Raw genomic sequence first — 23,021 nt, forward strand, 5'->3', positions numbered from 1 at the left:
TTTTTAACACTACATTTTTTTAAAGGGGCGTGCTTATTTACGACTGCTAGGAAATGATGCTGGAAGAAGTCGATGGCATCATCTACTGAAGGAATAAGGGCTATTAGGTGCCACTTTACATCAGCTAGGTCGTGAAGGAAAGCTTGTTCACAAAAATATTTAAAACACCGTCTCTCAATGACAAGCCCCTTAGATTTGGGCAGCTTAGTGCTCCTAACACAGGCTATGGTGCAGTGATCGCTTATATCATCGGGGAATACACCAACAGCAAAATTTATGTGGTGCATTGGTTAATATGAGATCGATGAGCAAGTCATTACCGGGTTTAGCAGAGTTGCAGCGGGTGGGGCTAGTGACGAGCTGATTTAAATTTAGAGAGTCACAGATCACAGAAAGAACTCTACCAACCATCATCGGTAAGTAGCAAATAAGGCTACACTTGAAAACAAGTAGGTCCTGGACTGAATAATCCATCAGCACGACACACATAAAGGAAACACAGATCAATAGTAAACATTTTAAATGGATACAATACTCATTTGCAACAGTTTTGAGAACAGCAGTGCTGTCTTCACGAAAATCAGTCCTCAGGCGTTCCCAAACATTTGGCTGGAGCTGATTCCCATGACCATGTTATTGTGGAACACATCATAGTCTGTGTTGACCGGAACACTGACCACCAGCCCACAGGTGTTGGCCATGGGGAACTTACTTCCTCCGGGTGGATGAAGTGGAGTTCTGGCTGGTGGTCAAACCCCATTGCAGGGATGCGGGAGAGGCCAGTGGCAAATATTAAAACCCGTTGCAGGTTGATGGGACCACCTGCAAGTCGACGGGCTTCGTCGTCGTCCTGCAGGTCGGATTCATTCAGTCCTCCTGTAGAAATACAGAAAATAAAGGATCGAAACATACAAGTTACCAATCGGAATCCTTCCGCTCACTGGTTACTGATTGTGCTAGTGAATGCAAGTCAGAAGAATGTTTTCTATGAATTTACATCTACCAGTAGTGACCAGTATTCCAGACTTTACTCACCTTACTTTATAGATATTTGGCAGACGCCTTTATCCAAAGCGACATCCAACCAGGTTATAACACAGTACAGCAATAAGAAAAGAAAAAAAATATATAGCCTATATATAAAAATATACCTTCGACATCCAAAAGCCAATCACCCCAGAAGCCCAAAGTGTCCAACTCCGCATTCCTCCGGTTGGACCCTGGTGCTGCACTGCTGAATGTCGGCTTGAAAAGCCCCCTGAGTGTGCTGGCCGTCAATTCCTCTGTGCTCTGGACGAACAGGGCCTGGAAGGCCTGAGGGCATGCAGTGACCTCGGCCAGGAGACCAAGGGTGCTCAGACCTTCCTTGAGCCTTATAGAAAAAAGAAACAGCATGACTCAAAACAGTGTCATTAATAATTGTCCTGGTTTACTGAAACATTTGAAGTAGCTGCAAGCAGCCCGTCATGGTGTAAAGCTTCACCAGTAATGTAAAAACTGGCAGTAGTGAGCATGTGTCCCCCCCAAAAAATTCTAGCTCTTGCACAAGGAAACATGAGGTGCATGCCATTTGTTAATGATTTTACCTTCTTCCGAGTACATCAGTGTCCCTATTACTCGTATTGTTAGGCCTATTATCATAATTAACTAGTTTGTCGACCGCTTGTGAGACGTACATATTTAAGTTGAATAACAAAGGTTCCACTTCTTTCAGGTCTGCTTTGGTGCAGTTATTTAGTTTTCTAACAGTAGTACCAGCATAAAACACTTACTGTTCCAGGCAATCTCTGGTTCGTCCCCCAAGGTGGAAATTGAGGGCAGCCTGGAGCATATCGTCCCTGTCACCCATGGCCTGCACAGGCTTTAAGGCCCCTATTGCCAGGAGCTGATCAGCTGCTTCGAGGACGGCACCCTGCGCTTCCTCCAGCGTCTGGGCAGCTTTGATCTGTAAATAAAAATATAATCAGTGTGACAGACACACACACAAATGTACACACACAGGAAATTAGCAACTCCACTGACATTAATATGTAGAGACATGTAGCTTTGTTTTATTTCGCCAAGCAACAGCATTGTTCCAATCTTGGATAAAATTTAGCTACTTTGATAGGTCTCTCTTTTGACATAATTGTTTTTTTGGGATCAGAATCAGAATCAGCTTTATTGGCAAAGTATGCATACACATACAAGGAATTGGGAGATACAACATAAAAGCCTATGACCTTGTGTATATCCTTGTGTTCCTAAATGTTTGGCAGTCCTACTTTTAGTCAAAATCAAAAAGGTAATGTTATTTTCTTGCCTTCAGAAGTTTCGCTCGGTATTCCATGTCAACTACTTCAGTGATGTCCGCAGGGCGAGAGGGGATCCCGGCCACCTGGCTGAAAAGCCGTTCCGCGAAAAAATGGGGTGAGACCCCCCCCCTGGACCAGGCAGACGGACAACATTTGGCCCACAGTCCGGTACATGTGCCTGTCTAAAGCTAAGGAAAAAATAAAATTAACAAGTGATTAATGAAACTGCCAAAAATGTCCAATGGTCAATTTGTATTGTGTATATATGAAGCGGTCAAAACAAAGCTGTGTTGAACAAATATAAAAAGCTGGTTGTACTGTGTTAATGTTCTTTGCATGTAAACATACCAAGACTATTCAGAGCCAAAGTCCTAGCTTCAGCAGGGCCTTCAAACACTGAATGATGGCTCAGCTGTGCCATCAGCAGCCTAGAGAACTCCCGGGTGGGCCCGCCCTCGTCAATAGACCCCTCCGTGACTGTGTCTGAAAGGAAGCACACGTCTATGCGACACATGGGATCAAAACGCTGCCTGAGGAAGGCCCGTTGAGCCCCGCCGATAACATTTCTTCGCGTCACGTTGATGAGGTTATTTGCGATCTTGGGCTGAACCATAGACGCCAGCCTCTGCAGGATCTCTGCAGCGTTGGTGGGCCTGTTTGAAAGATAGTGAAACAAATGAAAAATCGCTCGCACACTACAAGGACTACTTTTGGATAGCTTTATTGCACCAAGTGCAGTGGTAACGTTTCGAGCTAACTAGCTCTTCGTCAGACAGTTATACAGAGGTGAGACGCCAAGCAATGTATATATACATACACACAAACCACAACAATTTTAACCACACTATAAAGTGTTTGAAAGACAAAAAACAAATAAGACGACGACAGTTGTCGACTAATCTACAATCTAAATATACACAGACATACATGTACACACACACAACTTATAGGGCAAACTTTTAGGGTACTTTTTTCAGTACTCCTACTCCAAGACCTATAAAATAACCCTTCATGGCTGTGCAACAGTCTCTGACGCAGGGGGACGACTGTTGCTAAGAGACTCATTCTGAGGGAAGTCCCCCTCTCCGCCTCCTTTTCAGCTGTGGCTGATGGACATGTTCTCGGTTATACGTATGGAGGGACTCCGGTTCCTGAGGACCAACTCACTTGGGAAATTCTCAACTATCTGGGACCTGTTTCTGGCCTACTTGGACGAGGTTAGGGGTGACGCCGTGACCGATAACTCGACAACCTGGATCTGTTTATCTCCATTCGTGGTACAGGCCCCAGGACTGGTGTAGTTTTACTTGAGTATGGTTTTTGTTTACTCTACCCACCACTGGAAACCATTTGGAGAAATGACTGGAAGAAGATGTAATGTACTAGTCGGAAGAGGGTAGTCAGAGGAGAATGTATTGGAGGTAGTATATAGTTTCCATAAAATGGGTGCAGAAACTTACTCGTCAGGATCAACAGCATGCAGCGGAGTTGAGAGGCTCTGGAGGAGACCGGGCTGGAGGCTTCTTGCATGACCGGGCTTGAGGCTGTGGAGGAGATCAACTCTATCTCTCGCACAGGTGAATCGGCCCTGCTGGCATGAGAAGTCTGGAAACAAAGGAATTGAGAAATTTAGGTCAATCCAGATCAGATGTTTATCTCGATCCGTTGTATAGGCCCCTGACCTAGACAACTAAAAACCAAAGCCCATATAAACACACACTGGGGCCAATTACAAACAGGGAACAGATGGCTGGAAAGGGAACATTGCGGGAGCTGATTGACAGTTCAAATTAATTTAAAAAAAATCAGTTCATAATGCACACAGTGGTCATCTCTGCCACATTGATTTGCCACACGCCTGTCTAAACTTCTCAAACCTATTTCATGAGTCAGAGCTATCCTTTCATGTATTGTACATTATCTAAAATGTAACAGTTTAGAAACGGTTTGTCCTTCCATTTCCCAATGCACATTAGAGATTATTATTCTCCTGCATATGGTCGTTCAGCATGCAACTACAATCAGTAACAACCAGTCTGAAACACTGTAGTAATTAGACAACGTCAGTGGTTACACTTGATTGCAGTATCCTCAGAATTACCTCGGCATCATCATTCCAGAGGACATTGAGTGTGGTCCCGGTGGTCAGCCCACACTCCCTGATCGTCCCTTCCTGCCGGCTGCTGATGGTGACCAGTGGCTCTGTTGAGGTCAACGTCAGCTGCTCCGTAGCCACCGGAACAGCTCCAGCAAATGCTATCAGAGCCTGTATGTTGGAAGAAAAGTTAGGGGAATATAACAGACAAATAGTAAAAAAATAAAACCATATAAAAATAAAGATACATATATATATATGTATATAAGGACAAAGCAAGACTGCAATCACTTCCATTTACCTGGAGAGGGCTGTCCAGGAGGAAATTCCTCCTCCGGAGAGATCCGTCGCTGTAACGCATTTGGAATGTTGTTCCCTGTGGCGATGGGTCTACAGACCCCCTCACCACCAAAGTACGTTCAGCGACTGCCTGTTAACAAAATAAGGACGACAAATGACATGACATTAATTTACAACACATTGGAAAGGTGTCGCTGACATGTCCTGTGTTAAGGGACAATATTCTGATTATTCTAAGACTATATTGGAAGTTTAAAAAGTACAAAAAAGGCACGCACATCCAGTGAGGGGTTAAAACCAGGTGCAGGACCGAAGTGCAAATAATTAATAAAAATAGAGTCCGCACACTGGCAGCTGCTCCCAAAAATGTATTTGACCACAACAACTAAATAAGTGACGTTTCGGGCAAACGTCACTTTATTTTTATTTTTTTGTGGTCAAATAAAAATTTGGGAGCAGCTGCCAGTGTGCAGACTCTATTTTTATTACTTATATTGCAAGTTTAACCCTAATCAATTAGGACAAAGGGTTCCAACGATTGTAGTGCAGATTGAAAAATACCTCCAATCGTCTCCTCTCTGCCATCTCCGTTGCATCAGAGTCCGCTCTGCTTTCTGCCTCCATGGCAAGGCGTGCCTCGGTCTCTCTCTGCGCCTGAGGGTAGAAAAGTGATTCATGTTGTCAATAAACAATGCAGCAGCTGCACTCTAAGAAAATAACCACAATAGCTAAAATTATAGGTGCTTTCACTGCTTTCTGTGACCATAAAGAATTATGTATATAAAAACACACCCTCTCTCTATCCATCCTGAGGCCTGTCTGGAACTCTCGATTTTGCTCAGCTCTGAGCCGTCTTGTTTCCTAATGGAAAGAGTTCCATTAAATATGCATTTCAATTGGATGGATTTAGAAAGCATGGAATGTACCCCTTTTGTTAACAGAATGATTTAATATATGGTCTGTCATGCATACCGTACATTGCGTTAACCGGCAGCTTCTTCAAAAAAAGCTTTTCTCGTTTAAAACAAATTAATTTGAACAAAGGGTTCTTTAACACTTTGAGTGCCACGGCCCTTGGGCAAAAGGTTGCTTGCTGTGCCACATAGGCCGCAATGCATTTTAAAACAGTCATATAATTTTTTTAATAATTACTATGTAAACACTGAACACGCACAAATAACGATGAGACTCTCTTCTATCACCTGCAAAAAAAAGTTTATTGATCCCATTTTCCGTTCTTTAGTTATGAGCCGGAGAAGATAGCTTGATTGAAGCAAAAACATCCCTTTTTTTCTACGAGCTGAGATAATGAGCCTTTTGTGAAATTAAACATTTCAAGCACATCACTGACTCTGAAGCTAATTTTCTGATGTCTGGGTCTGTCTGGGTGAAGTGTATGCTGCTCTGCTGCTCTGCGTGCTCCCCCCCCCCCCCCCCCCCCCTCAACTGCACACGCCTCCTGGGTGTGTCTTATGTGTCTGGTGGCTCTCAGTCTCTGCTGAGTTTGCTGCGCACACACAGTGAATGGTGCGCGACATTCAGCTTTTTGGTTCCGCGTGTGTTTGTCACGGGCTCGCATGCTTCCAGTTCGGAATAATAAGGCTGATTATGTGAATGTGCTGTTGCAGCGTACATGGAGGTGCTCAGTTGTGACAGCGGATGCTGCTGCTGGGGGCACAGCTGGCGTTGTGCTCGTTGTGCTTCATGCACGTCGATGCATACGGACGGATGCGATGCGATTTCCTCATTTTCCCCAGTGACTATTTCTGTGTGTTTGGCTCCTTTTTCTCTGATCAGGAGAGTGCTGTCGCCACCTAATGGGTTTGTAAAATAGGTTATCGACCTCCAATAGCTACAATATTGTTAGAGGCGACGTAAGAAGCTTAGATCGACACCCCCCGTCAAAAAAACAATTTGGAGTTACTGACGCCATTTGGCGTCGCTGGCACTGTACGGTAAATTTCTAATGACGCCATATGGCGTCGCTGGCACTCAATGTGTTAATCACTGTTTCCAATACATAGATTGTAGTGCAGATTGGAAAATACCTCAATTTGTCTCCTCTGCATCTCTCTGGCCTCAGTGTCTCTCTGGGCCTGAGGATAGGAAAGTTATTAATCTTGTAAATGAACAATGCAAGTGCACTTCAATGTGACCAGGTGATATTCAATATAAAGACAATGGGCTCTATCGTTGCAGCGGCGCAGTTTCTAGGCCGAGCGCCAGCCGCAGCGCAAAGCAGTGGGCGTGGAAAGGCGCACTTGATATCTTGGTATCGGCGCTAAACTCAGCCTCAACCATTATAACCACGCCTTTTAAGCGTAAAATTATGCATTGTCCGCTCATTGGAGAATTGCAGGGAAGAGACACACGCTTGCCTTTTAAGCTCCAATTCCTCGACAAATCCGGTAAAACCAGACAAAGCCAAGGGCTCCGCCGCCCCCCCCCCTCCCTTCATCCGGTCTGTCTATCTCCATATATATAGTACAGCTGCTTAGCTTCAATATATACAGGAATCGTGCATTTTGTGATAAAAGTATGAAATTTGGTACACTTATAGCCAAAGGCATTCTCTAAAGATTTGGATATGGAGGCATCATGAATTTTCAACATGGCGTCCATGGCAGCCATTCTTCCAATATGTCCGCCAGAAACAACAGTTTTGTTATGATTGATGACTACAAAATAATATTTCAGGCTTTTACCATATATTATAGTATTTGGTAAATGTCTTTTGAATAATTGACCATCTCATTGAAAATTCAAAATGGCCGCCTTTTGTCCAGACTGGTTGGATATGGATGATCTCTGTGTCAAATTATGTTTTTTTTCTCTCTTTTTTCCCCCCTTTTTTTTCTCTGCAGAAATTGAATTATAAACTCTAGAATTTCTAAGAAGCTTCCTTCCATCTCACAAGACTTGTTCTAGCGACCTTGCCCTAAAGTGCGCGTTTATATATGGAGAACAAAATGAAGATACCCGATGTTATTGTTGAGTAAATGTCCACATATTGGCATGCTGAAATGGCCATACATGTATGTGGAGATCTCAGTCATTGTCCCTTTTATACCCATATATGGAGATTGATATTTGATGTCAGGGACGTGAGCTCAGTAATGTTACTGATGTGAGCTCCATATTTGGAGTGTTTGATGTCAGTGGTGTGAGCTTCATATCAGAAATGTGTGATTTCAGTGATGTGACATCTATATTAGGAATGTGTGATGTTCGTGATGTCTGATGTCAGTGTGATGTCAGTGATGTGTGATGTCAGTGATGTCCTAATTAGGCGGTGTGACCCATTGACAAAGATCCACCAGTTTCACAGACTCACAGTTAAGTGAGGCCAAATCAAGGGTCTATCCCTATTCAATTATTCACACTCACCTTCACAGAAACAGAGTGCTGTGCACTGTAACTGAGCTTTTTTGCACTTGCACTGCCCAACACAACCATTTTTGCATTTGCAAGAGACCAGTTCATAACTGGACTGGCCTGCATCTGGTAGGCATGTCCAGAAGGGCTCATAGTCCCCCTCAGATGTCTTGACCAGCCCCATTTGCACGGTGAGGGTAGTTCGCACAATTGCCCAATTTCGCATCACTGATGACATCACTCACTGATGACATCACTCTCTCCCTCTCCCTCAGTCTCTCTCCCTGTCCTCTCTCTCCCTTTCCCTCAGTCTCTCTCCCTGTCCTCTCTCTCCCTCTCCCTCAGTCTTTCTCCCCCTCTCTCTCCCTCTCCCTCAGTCTCTCTCGTGTGTGTGTGTGTGTGTGTGTGTGTGTCACTGATGACATAATCAGTGATGTCACAATGATGTCACAATGCCTATGTATGACATCACTGATGACATCATCACTGATGACATCATCACTGATGACATCACTGAACTATACCCTCAGCCTTAGGGCAATCAGCTTTCTGAATGTTGATCAGGACTTTCACTGCATGCTCGTTTTTTTGCTCTTTTCAACATTGTTTCATTGTACTTAAGCCTGCATGTTTGATGATATTGTGCTTTGTTCGCAACCATGGCAGCTGCAATACCATGGCCCTCATCCAGTCTTTCAATTGGCATTGTGGAAGGGAGCTGGCCAAGTTCCTTGAACTGGGTTAAATGCTCTGCAAGTGAAGTGTATCCACTCCCCTTGTCTGCCCGCTTGGACTGCAAAGGACATCTCAATGCCTCTGCCGTGTGTTCTTGGCATAGAATACAGAGCTTCCAGTCAGTCTTGGCTGTGCAAGACGTTGATGGTCCTTGACCATCAAAATTCACAAGTAAGAATTTCTTTGACATCTTCTCAGACAAGAAAAATAAACTTTGTTTGCAGTAATGGCCGAGGGGTTATCCTTTTACCACCTTTACTACAAGGAAAGACATACAAGTATGGGATACAACTAGGTTCGGAGAATTTCCCTACACCTAGTCCGATCGTTCATCCAGTACCATTTAATTCCTGTGCGATCTGTACACCATCCGGGTAACTATATGAAAGTCATATAAAGCCCTGTTACCCTTGGCTCGGCTCTCCCGCGCTGGCACATCCTGTCCATTCAGGTGCGGCTATCTAACTACATCTAAATATGTAAACTATAACTAGATGTGGGGCTAACATTAGATAGCATTTAGGAAACTAAACTGCACTACCACTCAACTATCACCACAACCAGCACGTAGACAGAAATACATAAAATTTGGCATTGTTAAGAGGAGTGTATTTAGCTGGCACTGAACCCCATGCTGAGTTTCACAGCAGTGGTGTTACCAGTGTGCCCTGGCTGTGTTTCAACATCCACTCTATTATGTTTCCATTCATCGAATGGTTCAGTTGTTTGCAGATATGAGGTTATTGAATCAACCATTTAACCAACCAAGTTTGATTTCGGCCATAATGACTGCCATCTTGAAAATGGTCATAGGTCAGCAGTGGTCAACAGTTGTGAGTACTGATGTCATCAGTTGTGTTGTAGAAGGAAGCTTCTGGCCAATTTCAAGTAAAATTTTTGAATTCTGCATTGGAAAAAATGACTTATTTGAAACTGGGATCACCCATATCAGACAGCCACAGAAGTGACGGCGGCCATCTTGAAAATTTAATTAATTTTTTATTATCCAAAAGACATTTACCAATTACTCTTTATGGTAAATAAGTCTGAAACATCATATTCTATCCATCATTCATAAGAAAACGGTTGTTGCTGGCGGCCATTTTGAAAAACGGCTGCCATGTTCAGAATTCACGATGCCTCCATATCCAAATCTTTTTGGACTACCTTTGGCTATAAGTGTACCAAGTTTCATGCTTTTATCACAAAGTGCACGATTGTTTTGGTTGTCTGCTGCACTAATAGGCTATTATTCCATATTATTATGCTTCTCAAACCAATCTAACTGCAGTTAAAATACTGCAAGCATGTAAATACGCTACACTATAGCAAGACCAAAGTGAAAATAATTTCTAAATGCATCTGATAGAAAAAAATATTGCCTATGGCTGGATGTCATGAGATTAGATGAAAGTTTGGCCAGAATGATATCGTTTTATCTCTCCTCCCCCACTGCACGATGCAACATCCTCTGAATGACACCTATCACTTTTACTGGATCTGATAACTTAATTCTATTTAATTTACAGGATTTTATTATTGAGTAATAGTATTTTATTTGGCCTATATATGCGTCCCCCCCACCCCCTGCCCACAGGCTCTGACAAATATGTTCATTCTCAATAAAATCTTCAGTAATCAATCAGAGGGGCTTTAAAAGCCAGATTGGCAGCAGCTGGCGCAGTGTGATCAATATGGCAGACCAAAACCGATCCACTAAATTCACAGCTGAGGAGAAGATGGTGCTGGCGAATCAGTAAGTAACTCTTTATTTATATAGCACCTTTTAAAACACAAGGTTACAAAGTGCTTTACACATGGACAAAGTAAACAGTAAAATACAACATAATACAGTACAATGATAAAGAGCAAAAACAAAATGATCAAAGAAAATATTTATAAAAAGGCTTGCCTATAAAGATGAGTTTTTAGAAATTGCTTAAAACAGCCCAAAGATTGAGCAGATCTAACAGATTGGGGGAGTTGATTCCAGAGGGTTGGGGCTAAAACAGAAAAGGCACGGTCGCCTTTAGTTCTAAAGTTGGACGATGGAACGGATAAAAGGCCGAGGTTTGAGGAGCGGAGTGGTCGAGAGGTGGAATAAGGAACAATGAGTTCTGAAATATAATTAGGGGCGAGGTCATGCAGGGCTTTAAAAGTAAACAGGAGGATCTTGAATTGAATTCTGAATTTTACAGGGAGCCAGTGAAGAGAAGCAAGGACAGGGGTGATGTGGGACCTACGGTTTGTTCTGGTTAATAACCTGGCAGCTGCATTCTGAACCAGCTGTAACCGGTTCAGGGCAGCTTGACTGAGGCATGAGTAGAGGGAGTTACAGTAGTCTAATCTAGAGAAAATGAAGGTATGAATTAGGCGTTCAAGGTCTGAGAGAGATAACATGTGTCTAATTTTGGTAATGTTTCTTAACTGGAGGAAGCAGGACTGGACAAGTTTAGTGACATGATGGTTGAAATTTAAGTGTTGATCGAAGATGACTCCAAGATTCTTAGCAGTCGGACTGATATTTGGCTGAAGTGGGCCAATAAAAGGATTGACTGTGTTAACAAAGTTATCTGGGCCAATTAAAATGACTTCCGTTTTGTCAGGGTTGAGATGAAGGAAGTTAATGGACATCCACTCTTTAATGGAGGCTAGGCAGTCATGGAGGGAGGACAGATGGTTCACGTCATTAGAATTGGCAGAAAAATAAATCTGAGTGTCGTCAGCATAACAATGGTAAGAAATATTTACAAAGCGGCTGAATAAAATACCCAAAGGAAGCATATAAAGTGCAAAGAGTATTGGTCCAAGGACCGACCCTTGAGGCACTCCACACAGCAGGGGAGCTAAAGAGGACACAAGATTATTAATACAAACATTAAAAAATCGATTTGATAAGTAAGAACGAAACCAATTAAGAGCAGTACCAGAGATGCCAACCCAATTTTGCAGCCTATCAAGTAAAATGGCATGGTCAATGGTATCAAAGGCAGCAGTTAAGTCAAGTAAAATAAGGATAGAATATTCACCTTTGTCAGCATGCATAAGAATATCATTGGTTACTCTAAGTAATGCAGTCTCGGTACTATGTCTCTTTCGGAAACCAGATTGAAACTTATCAAAAATATTGTGACCTTCTACCAAATTTAGGAGCTGATCTGCAACGACCTTCTCCAGGACTTTAGAAATGAAAGGAAGCTTCGAGATTGGTCTGTAGTTCTCCAGCTTGGAGGGATCAAGCGTGGGTTTTTTAAGGAGTGGCTGAATACTAGCAGTTTTAAAATAATCAGGAACAGATCCAGATGAGAGTGAGAGGTTGATTATAGAAAGCAGACTAGTACCGAGAACAGGAAATACGGATTTGAGAAATTTAGTGGGAACTGTATCACAGGGGCTGGATGAGGGACGCATATGTGATACAATATTGGAAAGGGACTGAAGGGAGAGTGGTGTAAATTCAGAGAGTAAGGATGGACGGCTGAGTGTGACAGGAGTTAAGACAGTCTGGGGAAACTTAGACCTCAGATTATGGATCTTATCAACAAAGAAGGAAACAAATGTGTCACAGTCACCAGAGGAAGAGACAGGAATGGCAGGAAGAACAGGATTAATAAGTTTGTTGATGGTGCTGAACAGAAACCGAGGATTAGATTTGTTACTGTTAATTAGGTTAGAGAAGTAGGCGGCTCGTGCATCCCTAATAATGCTGTTCAAATTTAACAGTGACTCCTTCATAAACAGATGGTGCACTAAGAGTTTTGATTTCTTCCAATTTCGTTCGGCTTTCCTATATAGCCTTCTTTGCTGCCTGATATTTTCATTTATCCAAGGGGTTCTGTTAATAGCTGTGACAGTTTTGGAAGAGTATGGAGCACAAACATTAAGGGCTGAAGAACACGAACCATTAAACCAATTAACTAAATCATTAATATTTGTAGAATCAGGAGGGCAGTTAGCAAGACCAGAGAAGTAACTGGAGAACGTGGCTGCAGACTGGTCATTGAAGGTGCGAGAGTAGAATGAACGTTTCTGGGCCACAGTAGTAGGCACTAGGCCTGCATTAAACACAATACATTTATGATCAGAGACAAAATCAAACATATTTAAAGAGTTAAGAGGCATGTTCAGAGTAAAAACTAAATCAAGAGTATGGCCAAGAGTATGAGTGGGCCCAGAGACATGTTGCACAAGGTTAAATGAATTACAAAGTGTTAAAAAATCAGTGGCAAAAGAGTTAGAGGGATTGTCAACATGGATGTTAAAGTCGCCAACTAATATGGCCCTGTCAAATTTAAGTACCAGAGAGGACAGTAATTCTGAAAACTCAGTGAGAAAGCCCGTATTTGACTTTGGAGGTCGGTAAAGGGTTACACAACAAATTGGATTATCACACACAATTTTAAAATTTAAGATTTCAAAACTGTTAAAAGAACCCAAACTAAAAGAAGTACAGATGAAAAGGTTCTTGAAAACAGCTGCGATACCCCCACCGCGGCCTGTCAACCTAGGTGCATTAAGAAAATTATAGTTGGGTGGGCAAAGCTCCACTAGGGGGGAGCATTCACCAGGTTTAAGCCAAGTCTCAGTAACAAGTAGGAAATCAAGCTTGTGAGTTACAATCAAATCATTAATAATAAAAGTTTTATTGGACACAGACTGAGAGTTTAAAAGAGCAAAGGTAGGTGGAACGAGGGGTTTAACTGAACAGGGAATATTACAGCCGACCGTAATCAAATTATTTAATGGTGATCGACAGGCAACTAAATATTGTGGGGGTCTGTAATTAATGATGGTAGGGATGGGATGGACGAGAGGATGAGTAGGCTCAGCCAGAGTGGAAAAGGGCTGAGCCCTGGGGGAGAGAGCAGCAGGACCCAAGGAGAGCTGTTCAACAGAGGAGGTGCAGTCTGGAATAGGGTCATGCTGGGGACTGTATCATTCAGAGTTGAAGGCAATGTGCTGGATGAAGTTATTTGTTAGGAGTTTTGCACCTTTGGCATTAGGGTGGATGCCATCCTGTTTATAGAGGTCTGGTCTACACCAGAAATAGTCAAAGTGGCCAATAAAACCCAACCCAGTAGCAGTGCAGAAATTTTTCTGCCATTCATGAAGGCCAAACAGACGGCTAAAACGTTCGGGACCATGTGAGACTGAGGGAATGGGCCCGGAAAAGACACAGTTTTTGCCTAGGCTCTGGATTGTGACAGAAAGAGATTCAAGATTGTTACGGAGTGTGACAGCTTGTTTATAGCTGACGTCATTGGTGCCCACGTGAACAATGAGTGTGTGAGCTGAGGTATGTAGGTCAATGAGCGCTGGAGTCAGACTGATAATGTCCTCAACTTTGCTACCTGGGAGACAGTAGGTGATGGCGCCTGGGAGTTCAACAGATCTGAGAATGGAATCGCCAATAATGAGGATTTCTGGTTCTCTGTCCTTACAGCCCCCATTGAAGACAGTGAGTTTGGGGTGATTGAGAGTAAACAGGTTGCTATTAGCGTTATTGGGAGCAGCTGGGAACAGAGAGGCAGAGGCGTTGGTTGTGACGTCACCACTAGCCATAGCAGAGTCCAGTGGTGTGTGGAACAGGTGGGTCACGGGCTGGAGGCTCAGAGGAGAGCACACGGAGTTGGAACTTGGGTTGGTGGGAGATGGAGGGGACGCGAAACGAGAACGTTTTCCATGTGATATTGGAGGGGACGTCTGGTGAATACGACGCTTCCTCGTTGCCTTGGAGTGGACCCGGATCGGGGCAGGCTGATTCGGGGAAAGCTGCGAGTTAATGCTCGCGTTAGTAGCATTAGCGCTAGCCGCTAGCTCAGTTAGCTGCACAAGTGGAGTATAGAAATTTGATAGTGGGATAGAATCATCGTCGTCGCTGGGGGAAAACAACGGGAGAGAGAGCCTTCTCCCCTTCTTCACCACATCTGCCCAGGATGGGCCAGGAGTGGGACCGCCAACCGGACTCCCAGGGTCGGAGGTAGCGTCCCTTTGCAGACCAGCCAGGCGGATGGAGAGTACGGATTGCCGCTGGAGAACATCGTGGAGGAGTGACTCAATTGATTGGATTTCGGATCTCACGCAGGATAACTCCGATCCAGCTAAGGTAAGTGGAGGCATGCTGTGGATAGAGAAAATAAATGCCAGTACACAGAACTATAGGCAATAGGCAATGTTGTTGTTGGTATAGCAGACTACTAGCAGGAAGCTAGCAGCTGTTAGCAACTAGCTTAGCGGCTCAGCTACGGCACTTACTCGCGAGGGCTCCGTTAGGAGCCCACTGCGATGATCGGTCTAGTAGTGGTATTTGTGCACAGATGTAGAACTTCATAGGTTTAAAACATACCGGCACGGGCCCAGAACTGGGCCCGCTGCAGAGGTTAGGTGTCGCAGTAGAGTGCTGATGGTAGATGAAACCGGGGGGATGTTGATCCAACGTAATCGTCCAGTCCCGGGCTTGTGTGTTGACGTGAGCTAGCTCTTGGTAGCTTGGCCCAGTTAGCTTAGCTCGGTCACCGATATGGGGTTGAGTCCGCTGCCCTACCTGGGGCAGTAGGACTGGGCTGAGGGCAAGCCCCGCCACAGCCCAAGGCAGACACACAGGTTTGGAGTGTTCAAGGCTCTGGAAGATTCAGAGATTTCCTTGCTCTGGTAGGATAGGTCCTGCCTGGGAGAAACCCGTTGAATCAGCTAGCTCCGGCTCGCTAGCGTAGTCAGTAATTGGCGGCTGAGTCAAAGAATATAAAATCGAAAAATGCAATCACTAAAACAGCACGCCCGATTTGGGTATCTGGTACAACACAACAAGATGGTTCAAAATGAAGCGTAAAATTGTTGCTTAAAACCAGAATAAAAGCTGAAACAACGCAGGGCAAGACAGAGCTTTTGGCGGCGACATCCAGCATCGACGCATGCGCTCAGGTGATATATCTGTCCACCATTCATTTTGAATAGCTACAAAACAACTCTTTACTTAAGTTGTTTATTCATCTATCCATTCAGGTTCAAATGTACCATCGCGCACTGTTTGGGGAGGAGAATTACCCCGCCGACGCCCCGCGCCCAGTCCTGGACCGCCTGAGTGAGCCGCCCCAGGTGGCCGTCTATGCGCTGCGCTTGTTCAGCACCTCGGACAGCTCCGCTGCCACAGACGGGGGAAACATTTGGAAATAATTATAACTTTCTATGCTTTGCACACAGAAAAAATAAATACAACAGACAATTCTGTAATGAATAGCTGTAATGAAGAGTGGGGTTTGAAGAAGCGCTACACAACAGTTTATCCAGTTTTTCTCTCTCTTTCTTTCTCTCTCCCTTTCTCTCACATTAAACGATATACATGCCTATAATGTCAATTATCTGAATGAAATAATAATACATATTAATTAGGAATATTAGTAATATTAGTAGCCTAGCTAATTTCGGGGGGGGGGGGGGGGGTAATAAAACGTAGAGCTATATTACACATAAATGGGGATTATTATGATAGCCTAAACTAAATTTATGAAACTGCATTACAGCTTCACCCAAAGCCTGAGAAGGGTTGCAATCTTATATTCTATTGTATTCTAAAGTATTTTTTTCTATATATTGTATTCTCCATTCACTTTCCTGTCCCCGGTGCACAGAATCCTGCTTTAGGCCTGCTTTTCAAAAGCGCAAAGCGCTAAAAGTAGGCCAGGTCGGAAGATGGCTGGAAGATAGTAGTACGCCGGTATTTAGCGCCGACACGCCCACTTCGGCGCATTCAGGGACTCCGTCACGCCCATTCGGCCTAAAGCGCATTTGGCAGCCTAAAGCCTATTGCTATTTTCCCGAAACAGGCGCAAGGCACGTTTTTTTGCGGTTAAGGCCCGTAATAGCGCCGATGGCCTGTGGGAGAATAGGGCCCAATGTGTTATTGACAATGTGTAGGAGATTAAAACTTATCATCCAACTGGAAGCAAGGCAATTTCAATGAAGGAGTTAAGTGCTAAAATAGTCCAGGTCATATACAGCACTGTGCTGGTAATGCACAATTGGTCATCTCTGCCACATGATTCAACCGCATATGACTCAGAGCTATATTTTCATATACTGTACATTATAGAAAAGGTAACAGTTTAGAAAGAGCTTAATGTCAAATCAAATGGCTGGACTTATATTTCACAACGCACAAGTACTCCCCCCCCCCCCCCCCCCCCCCCGCATTATATCTACCTGGGATGCGCCTAGTAGTGCTTCAGGCTGGTTGACCGCTGCAGCTGGGTCATCTTCCTGTAACAGAAGATTTTTGTTGAAGACACTACAGACTGTCAAATAGTGCACAATGGTAATCTCAAACCTTTCATATACTTTTCATTATCAAAGAGGGAAGAGCTTAATGTCAAATCAAATGGCTGGACTTATATTTCACAACGCACAAGTACTCACCCTCCCCCCCCGCATTATATCTACCTGGGATGCGCCTGGTGGTGCTTCAGGTGGGTTGACCACTGCAGCTGAGGCAGCATCCTGTAACAGAAGATGCTTAATCAATCAATCAATAAACAGAAATCTACATTGGTCAATTTAGATTTTTCCTGGTGTATATCTTATGTAAATGTTTGTATACCTTGGGCCGGATGTACAGGTTGGACCGACCCAAGGCTGCACGCAGCGCCCTTGGAGTGAGGTCGTTGACCACAGCAAAAGCTCTGCGTTGGCCAACGAGCCGGCACATGTCGAAATTGTCCGGGATATCTGGGACGGCTTCCCTGAGGGCCTGGACCAGCTCAGCTGGTTGTAGGTCCAGTGTGACCCGCACGTGGCAGGTGTGCGAAATGTCTGACAAAACATAAACACATTATTAATAATACATATGTATAGATACACTTTTTTGAAAATTGAATGTTCTCAGATGAAAATAAATCAATCACCAACCAAGTTGTGGTTATGTATTGTATCCGAAATGTGGCTAATTACCTCGGCAAGACCGATAACCATCTCTCCCATGGTTTAGGAGGGACACCTTTAGGGTGACCATCCTCCTCCTCGCTGCAACAGTCCGGCGACGCCTGGGACCTTGCCCTTCCGTCCTTCTGAAAAGGTTGAACCTATGGAAAGTGTTGCATTGTTGCAATGTTGCATTACCGCCATCTACTGAACTAAACCTAAACTGATCTTAATTGAACTAAAATAAACAAAATAACACCATATCCATATCCAGCCAAAGTACTCCGATTCATAATTACTTTCCAGATGCAGACGCCTGAGTTTGCAGAAACGCATCTCTCAGTATTTTATCTATCTCTGCTCCAGATACATCAACCACATCCAGAAATCTCTTTGCAGCGTCAACCACCATTTCAGCCCTCTCCATCTTCCCAGTCATACTAGCAGCACAGTTTAACACCATGGCGATGAATGCCAGGAATCGCTTCTTGTCCATACAGATAACATTACTGTGACTTGCTCTTTACTTTTCCGGCTCCCTTTGTGCAATCACCCTGTCCTGGTTTCTTTCCCCTTTCCACCTTTTAACAGCCTCAGCATATGATGACCCCTGTTCTTCTCTGATTTTGTTTACCTCCCTTTCCTTCTTTCTTCACGGACAATCCACAGACCCTGCATCATGATTCCCCTCACAATGCAAACACCTGAGCTGTTCCTTCTCCACACTGCAACTTTCAATACCACTTCCATAAAGTGCTACTCCACAATCCTCCTTCCCTCATCTCCTACATATTCTCTCCCTAGTACACACTGATGCCACATGTCCATACTCATGACAACTATAGCACCTGATAGGCACTCTCTCAAAGGGCCTCACCCTGTAACAAACATACTCACTAAACACTACCGATGGCAATTCCCCTTCAAAGGTTAAACATTGCACCAGCTTTATTCTTTTTCCGGTGCTCCTATAAGCTAGAGTCAAGCCCCCCACAACAACAACCAAACACTTCTGTTTCCTGCCTTCAACATAAAAGCCTACAGTGCTGTCTCGAATGTAAACATCAATTATATAGCATAGCACCTTCATATAAATAGCTTACACTGCCATAATGAACCACGATGTGACAGAAAATGTGTTACTTACAGAGCGCATGCACCTAGCCCCGTTTGCGCCCGTTATTGTTTGAGGATGGATGCTACTCACTCACACGGTTAACAAGCAAGTCTCATTATTCCGACCATTTCGGTTTGCCCCACCCGAGCGGGGACTACCCGCGAGTCCGACACTTCATTCGGACCAAACTACCCCACGCGAAATTACTGTAACAGCATGTTAATATATTGCACATTCATTTAGTATGTATTTCATTGCTGTTGCTCGCACAAGTCGAGGAGATAGCGTTAGTCAAGGCATTTCCATGTCGACCTAAATCTAAATCTAAATCACTAGAGCCTACCTTGACACAAGGGCTGTGTCAGCCGATGGTTCTTCAGCTCCCTCCATGCTGCTGCCTTGTGAAAACCTATCTATGTTATTATTAATTCGGTCCCGAAGCTGCTCTAAACGTCGGCGCATATTGGAGCTAGGTGCGAGAACTGAATAAGACGAAATCTCTCATCTGGTGTCAAGATGTCCCTCCCATCCTACAATTTTGGGGGATCACAAGCGCAGATTGGTTGATGTGGGGTGTAGCTAGCTAAATGATTCCTGGATTCGAATGGAGTGTGAGGATTGGTTGCCGCCAAAAGGCCGTAAAAAAGCGCCAAGCTGTTTCACCCCCGAAAAAAGACTGTGTTTTGGCCACCTGGTGGTCAGAAGAAAATTAACAATGTGGAAAAGTGAACCAGAGGATGTAGTCAGGGATCCACAGGCCCAAAAGCTCAAGAAAATGGCATGTTTTTAGTTTTAACAAAACCCTGTACCCCAAAGACAATACTTGAAATTGAAAACAACAAAATTATTTTAATCACAAAATGTACACTGGATGACAAGCCAACAAAACAATTATTGTTATACAGCTTAATTTGGATAGATTGTGACCAGTATCTAGAAAACATTAAATTAAACATTAGCTGTACAAAATTATTGAACACAACACTTTAAAAAAATAAAGAAAAAAGACTGGCAACAAGGTCTATAATATAACAAAAGTACCTTTGCAATGAACAAAATAACTCAATCACTGTCACTGTCTTCAAGTGTGAGTTCAATACTTGAACATTTATTGGGGTCCCCAGTGCAGAGACATGCGATGACACACTTGACATTGGCTCTCACACAAGAGCATCCTCGGGCACACATGCTTTTCTTGCAGTGACAGTATTTGGTGTGTTTGAATTCTGCAGGTTTTGCCTCCTTCAGCATCATGGTTGCCATCAGCTTACCACTGACAAGCTCTCTGCTGAAGTCAGTGGCAACAGGGTAGGTTGGTTGAGACATGTGTGCTCGCTTGCATACAGCCAACTGATGCAGGGCTCGGCGAAGGTGTAACTGGAACGAAGGCATCTTCGGTAGGTGGAAGGCAACGCATGTCTCCTTTGATATTGCCAAAGAGATGGGCTCGCAGTGCATCCAAATTCCCACTGAAGTCACTCCTCTCATTCAGTGACACCATGTACCGCCTAGCCGCTGTCACAACATCTTTAACATCCAGGCTTTCCCCAGGGTTACCGTATCTGCACAGGGGCAGAAGGTCTTCCAGGTGATCAACGGCAGTTTTGTAGGCGTGCTTTTTTCCTCTTCTGTAGAGATAGCTCACTGTGTCACATCCAGTCAGTAGGTGCTGAGGAGCATGGAGGAAAGATCTGCAGCTTGAACATCATTGTTCACAGGGCGTTTGCGATTGCAGGAGCAGGTAGATATCCATCTTCTTTACCCACAGCTGCTGCAGGCCATCCATGTGTGCAATGTAGTATATGCACATCATGATCACGTCTGTGTCAGTAGCCACCACTACAGCCCGTTTGTGGTGCAGATGTTGTAATGAGTATGCAATGTGGGCAAACATCCTGGTATCTGCCTCCTCATGCTTCTCACAGGATAGTTCTGGAAGCTCAACCTGACAATCTGCTTTTAACAGAACAGTGCGACCAGGATCACGGAAAATTACATGGATGGCCTGCAGGAGCTGTGGGTAAAGAAGATGCAATCGCAGATGCCCTGGCAGTGAACTATGATGTTCAAGCTGCAGATCTTTCCTCCATGCTCCTCAGCACCTAGTGCTCCATAGTACAAGTATCACGTGTGAAATTCTTGTGCTGTAGGCTCCGTTACAACATAGTGCAAATAACAGTATAACAGTGCAAAAACAGGGCATATAGATGCAGTAAAACAAGAGAACAACAAGCAATAACAGTAAACTTTTCCTTTTATTTTCTAGCGTAGACACCTTAAAACATAATTAAACATTCTGTTTGCACAGGTGCAAATAACATAGGCATAATTATCATATGTAATGGTAGCAGCTGCTACATGATTGTTTATTTGTGTGTGTTAACTCATTCACCGCCAGTTTAGGACTGCCAATATTTAGCACAGGCCAAAGATTTTCATAATTGTTGGTCATCTTTCAAGACCCACAGTAAATTATCTATTAGCACCAGAGTGATTTGCAATACCTCAAAATGAAGATGTACGTCTCTGGGTTCACCAGGAAAAAAAAGTGAGCTTTTAGCATGTTCTGTACTCTACTTATAGCCATTTATATACACCCTGTTTTCCCCCAAAAGTTCTCCCTGAGAAAATAAACAGGAGAAAAGGCAATTTTTGTAAAAGGGCACAATCTCAGGCAGAACTCACTCTCAATTCTTTTATTTTGAACTGTATTGACATCAGACATGTAAATATTATTCGTTAGGACACAAATGACAAAAAAAAAATATATATATATATATATATACACATGAAGTGCTTTTTTTTTACATTCAACAATACAGTTTACTCGGTGTGAGTGTGCAGACAGACAGACAGACAGACAGACAGACAGACAGACAGACAGACAGACACACACACACACACACAGACACACACACACACACACACACACACGATCCCCGATCCCCCTTTTAGATTTCTAACCCCACATAGGATAAGCAATAACCACGCCCTGTGGCGCTGGGATTGGCCAGGAGCAACACTGGAGGGCACGCAGCCCAGCGATTTCATGAACTGAATAGCTCTTGAGAAAGGACAGCGGGCTGCTGTGACTGCCGCCGCTTCTGCCTTGTGCCTTGCTGTTGTGTGTTTATTTTGCACCCGTCCTCGTCCATGTCTCCCTGTCATATCCTCCCTGCTATCTGATCGTTCCCGTTTTCCCCTCGGCTATTCAACACGTCCTCACCGCCCTCGCAAACTGATCGATCATTTCCTCATTCCTCCGATGATCAAACACATCTCTTGATTACTTTCTCCCGGCTGGCACAGAGGAAGGCGACTCCAGCTCGTGCAGCGCGCCGAGGCGCGTTTCAATGGCGTTTCTCCTGTCTGCACAAGGAAGCGTTACCCGTTTTCTGCTTTTCCTCTTGCTCAATTTCAAAACAACAGCTGCGGTATGTGTTTGTTCACGTGTTGTCTTAGATGCTAGGGACCTGATACCATGTGACAGGCTGGGGAAGTGTTTAAACTACGCCCTGCAGTAATAAAAACAAAAACACGTCAAACACGTCATTGGCGGGGAGGGCTATTTCTGATAACACGTCAAAGACGTCATTGGCGGTGAATGAGTTAAGGAGTCTCGTGGCCTGCGGGAAGAAACTGTCCCTCAGGCAATTTGTTCGTGCTTTTGGGACCCTGTATCTCCTCCCTGAGGGTAACAGGGAGAACAGGCTGTTGTGGGGGTGGTATGAGTCCTTGATGATCTTCAGGGACCTCCTGAGGCACCGCTGATTGTACAGTTCCTGCAGTTCTGGTAGCTCACATCCTGTTACTTGCTGGGCCGCGCGCCTCACTCTTCTTAGCGCCCTGCGGTCCATGGTGGTACAGTTCCCGTACCAGGTGGTGAACCAGCCAGTCAGCAGGCTTTCAATGGTGCCTCTGTAGAAGTCCCTGAGGATTTTTGGCCTTAGCCCAAATTTCTTCAGGCGTCTGAGTCCGTGTAGTCGCTGTTGGGCCTTTTTGACAACGGTGTCGGTGTGGCTGGCCCATGTCATGTCCTGGTGGATGTTGACTCCCAGGTACTTGAAGCTGTCCACCTTTTCCACCACTGTGCCATTGATGGTGATTGGGGGGTGTGCACCCCCCCCCCCCTCCTGTAGTTTACAATGATCTCCTTGGTCTTTGAGACATTTAGAGAGAGGTGGTTGTCCTG

This window comes from Poromitra crassiceps (genome assembly GCF_964638095.1).
Source record: "Poromitra crassiceps genome assembly, chromosome: 11".
In the NCBI taxonomy this organism is placed as follows: domain Eukaryota; kingdom Metazoa; phylum Chordata; class Actinopteri; order Beryciformes; family Melamphaidae; genus Poromitra; species Poromitra crassiceps.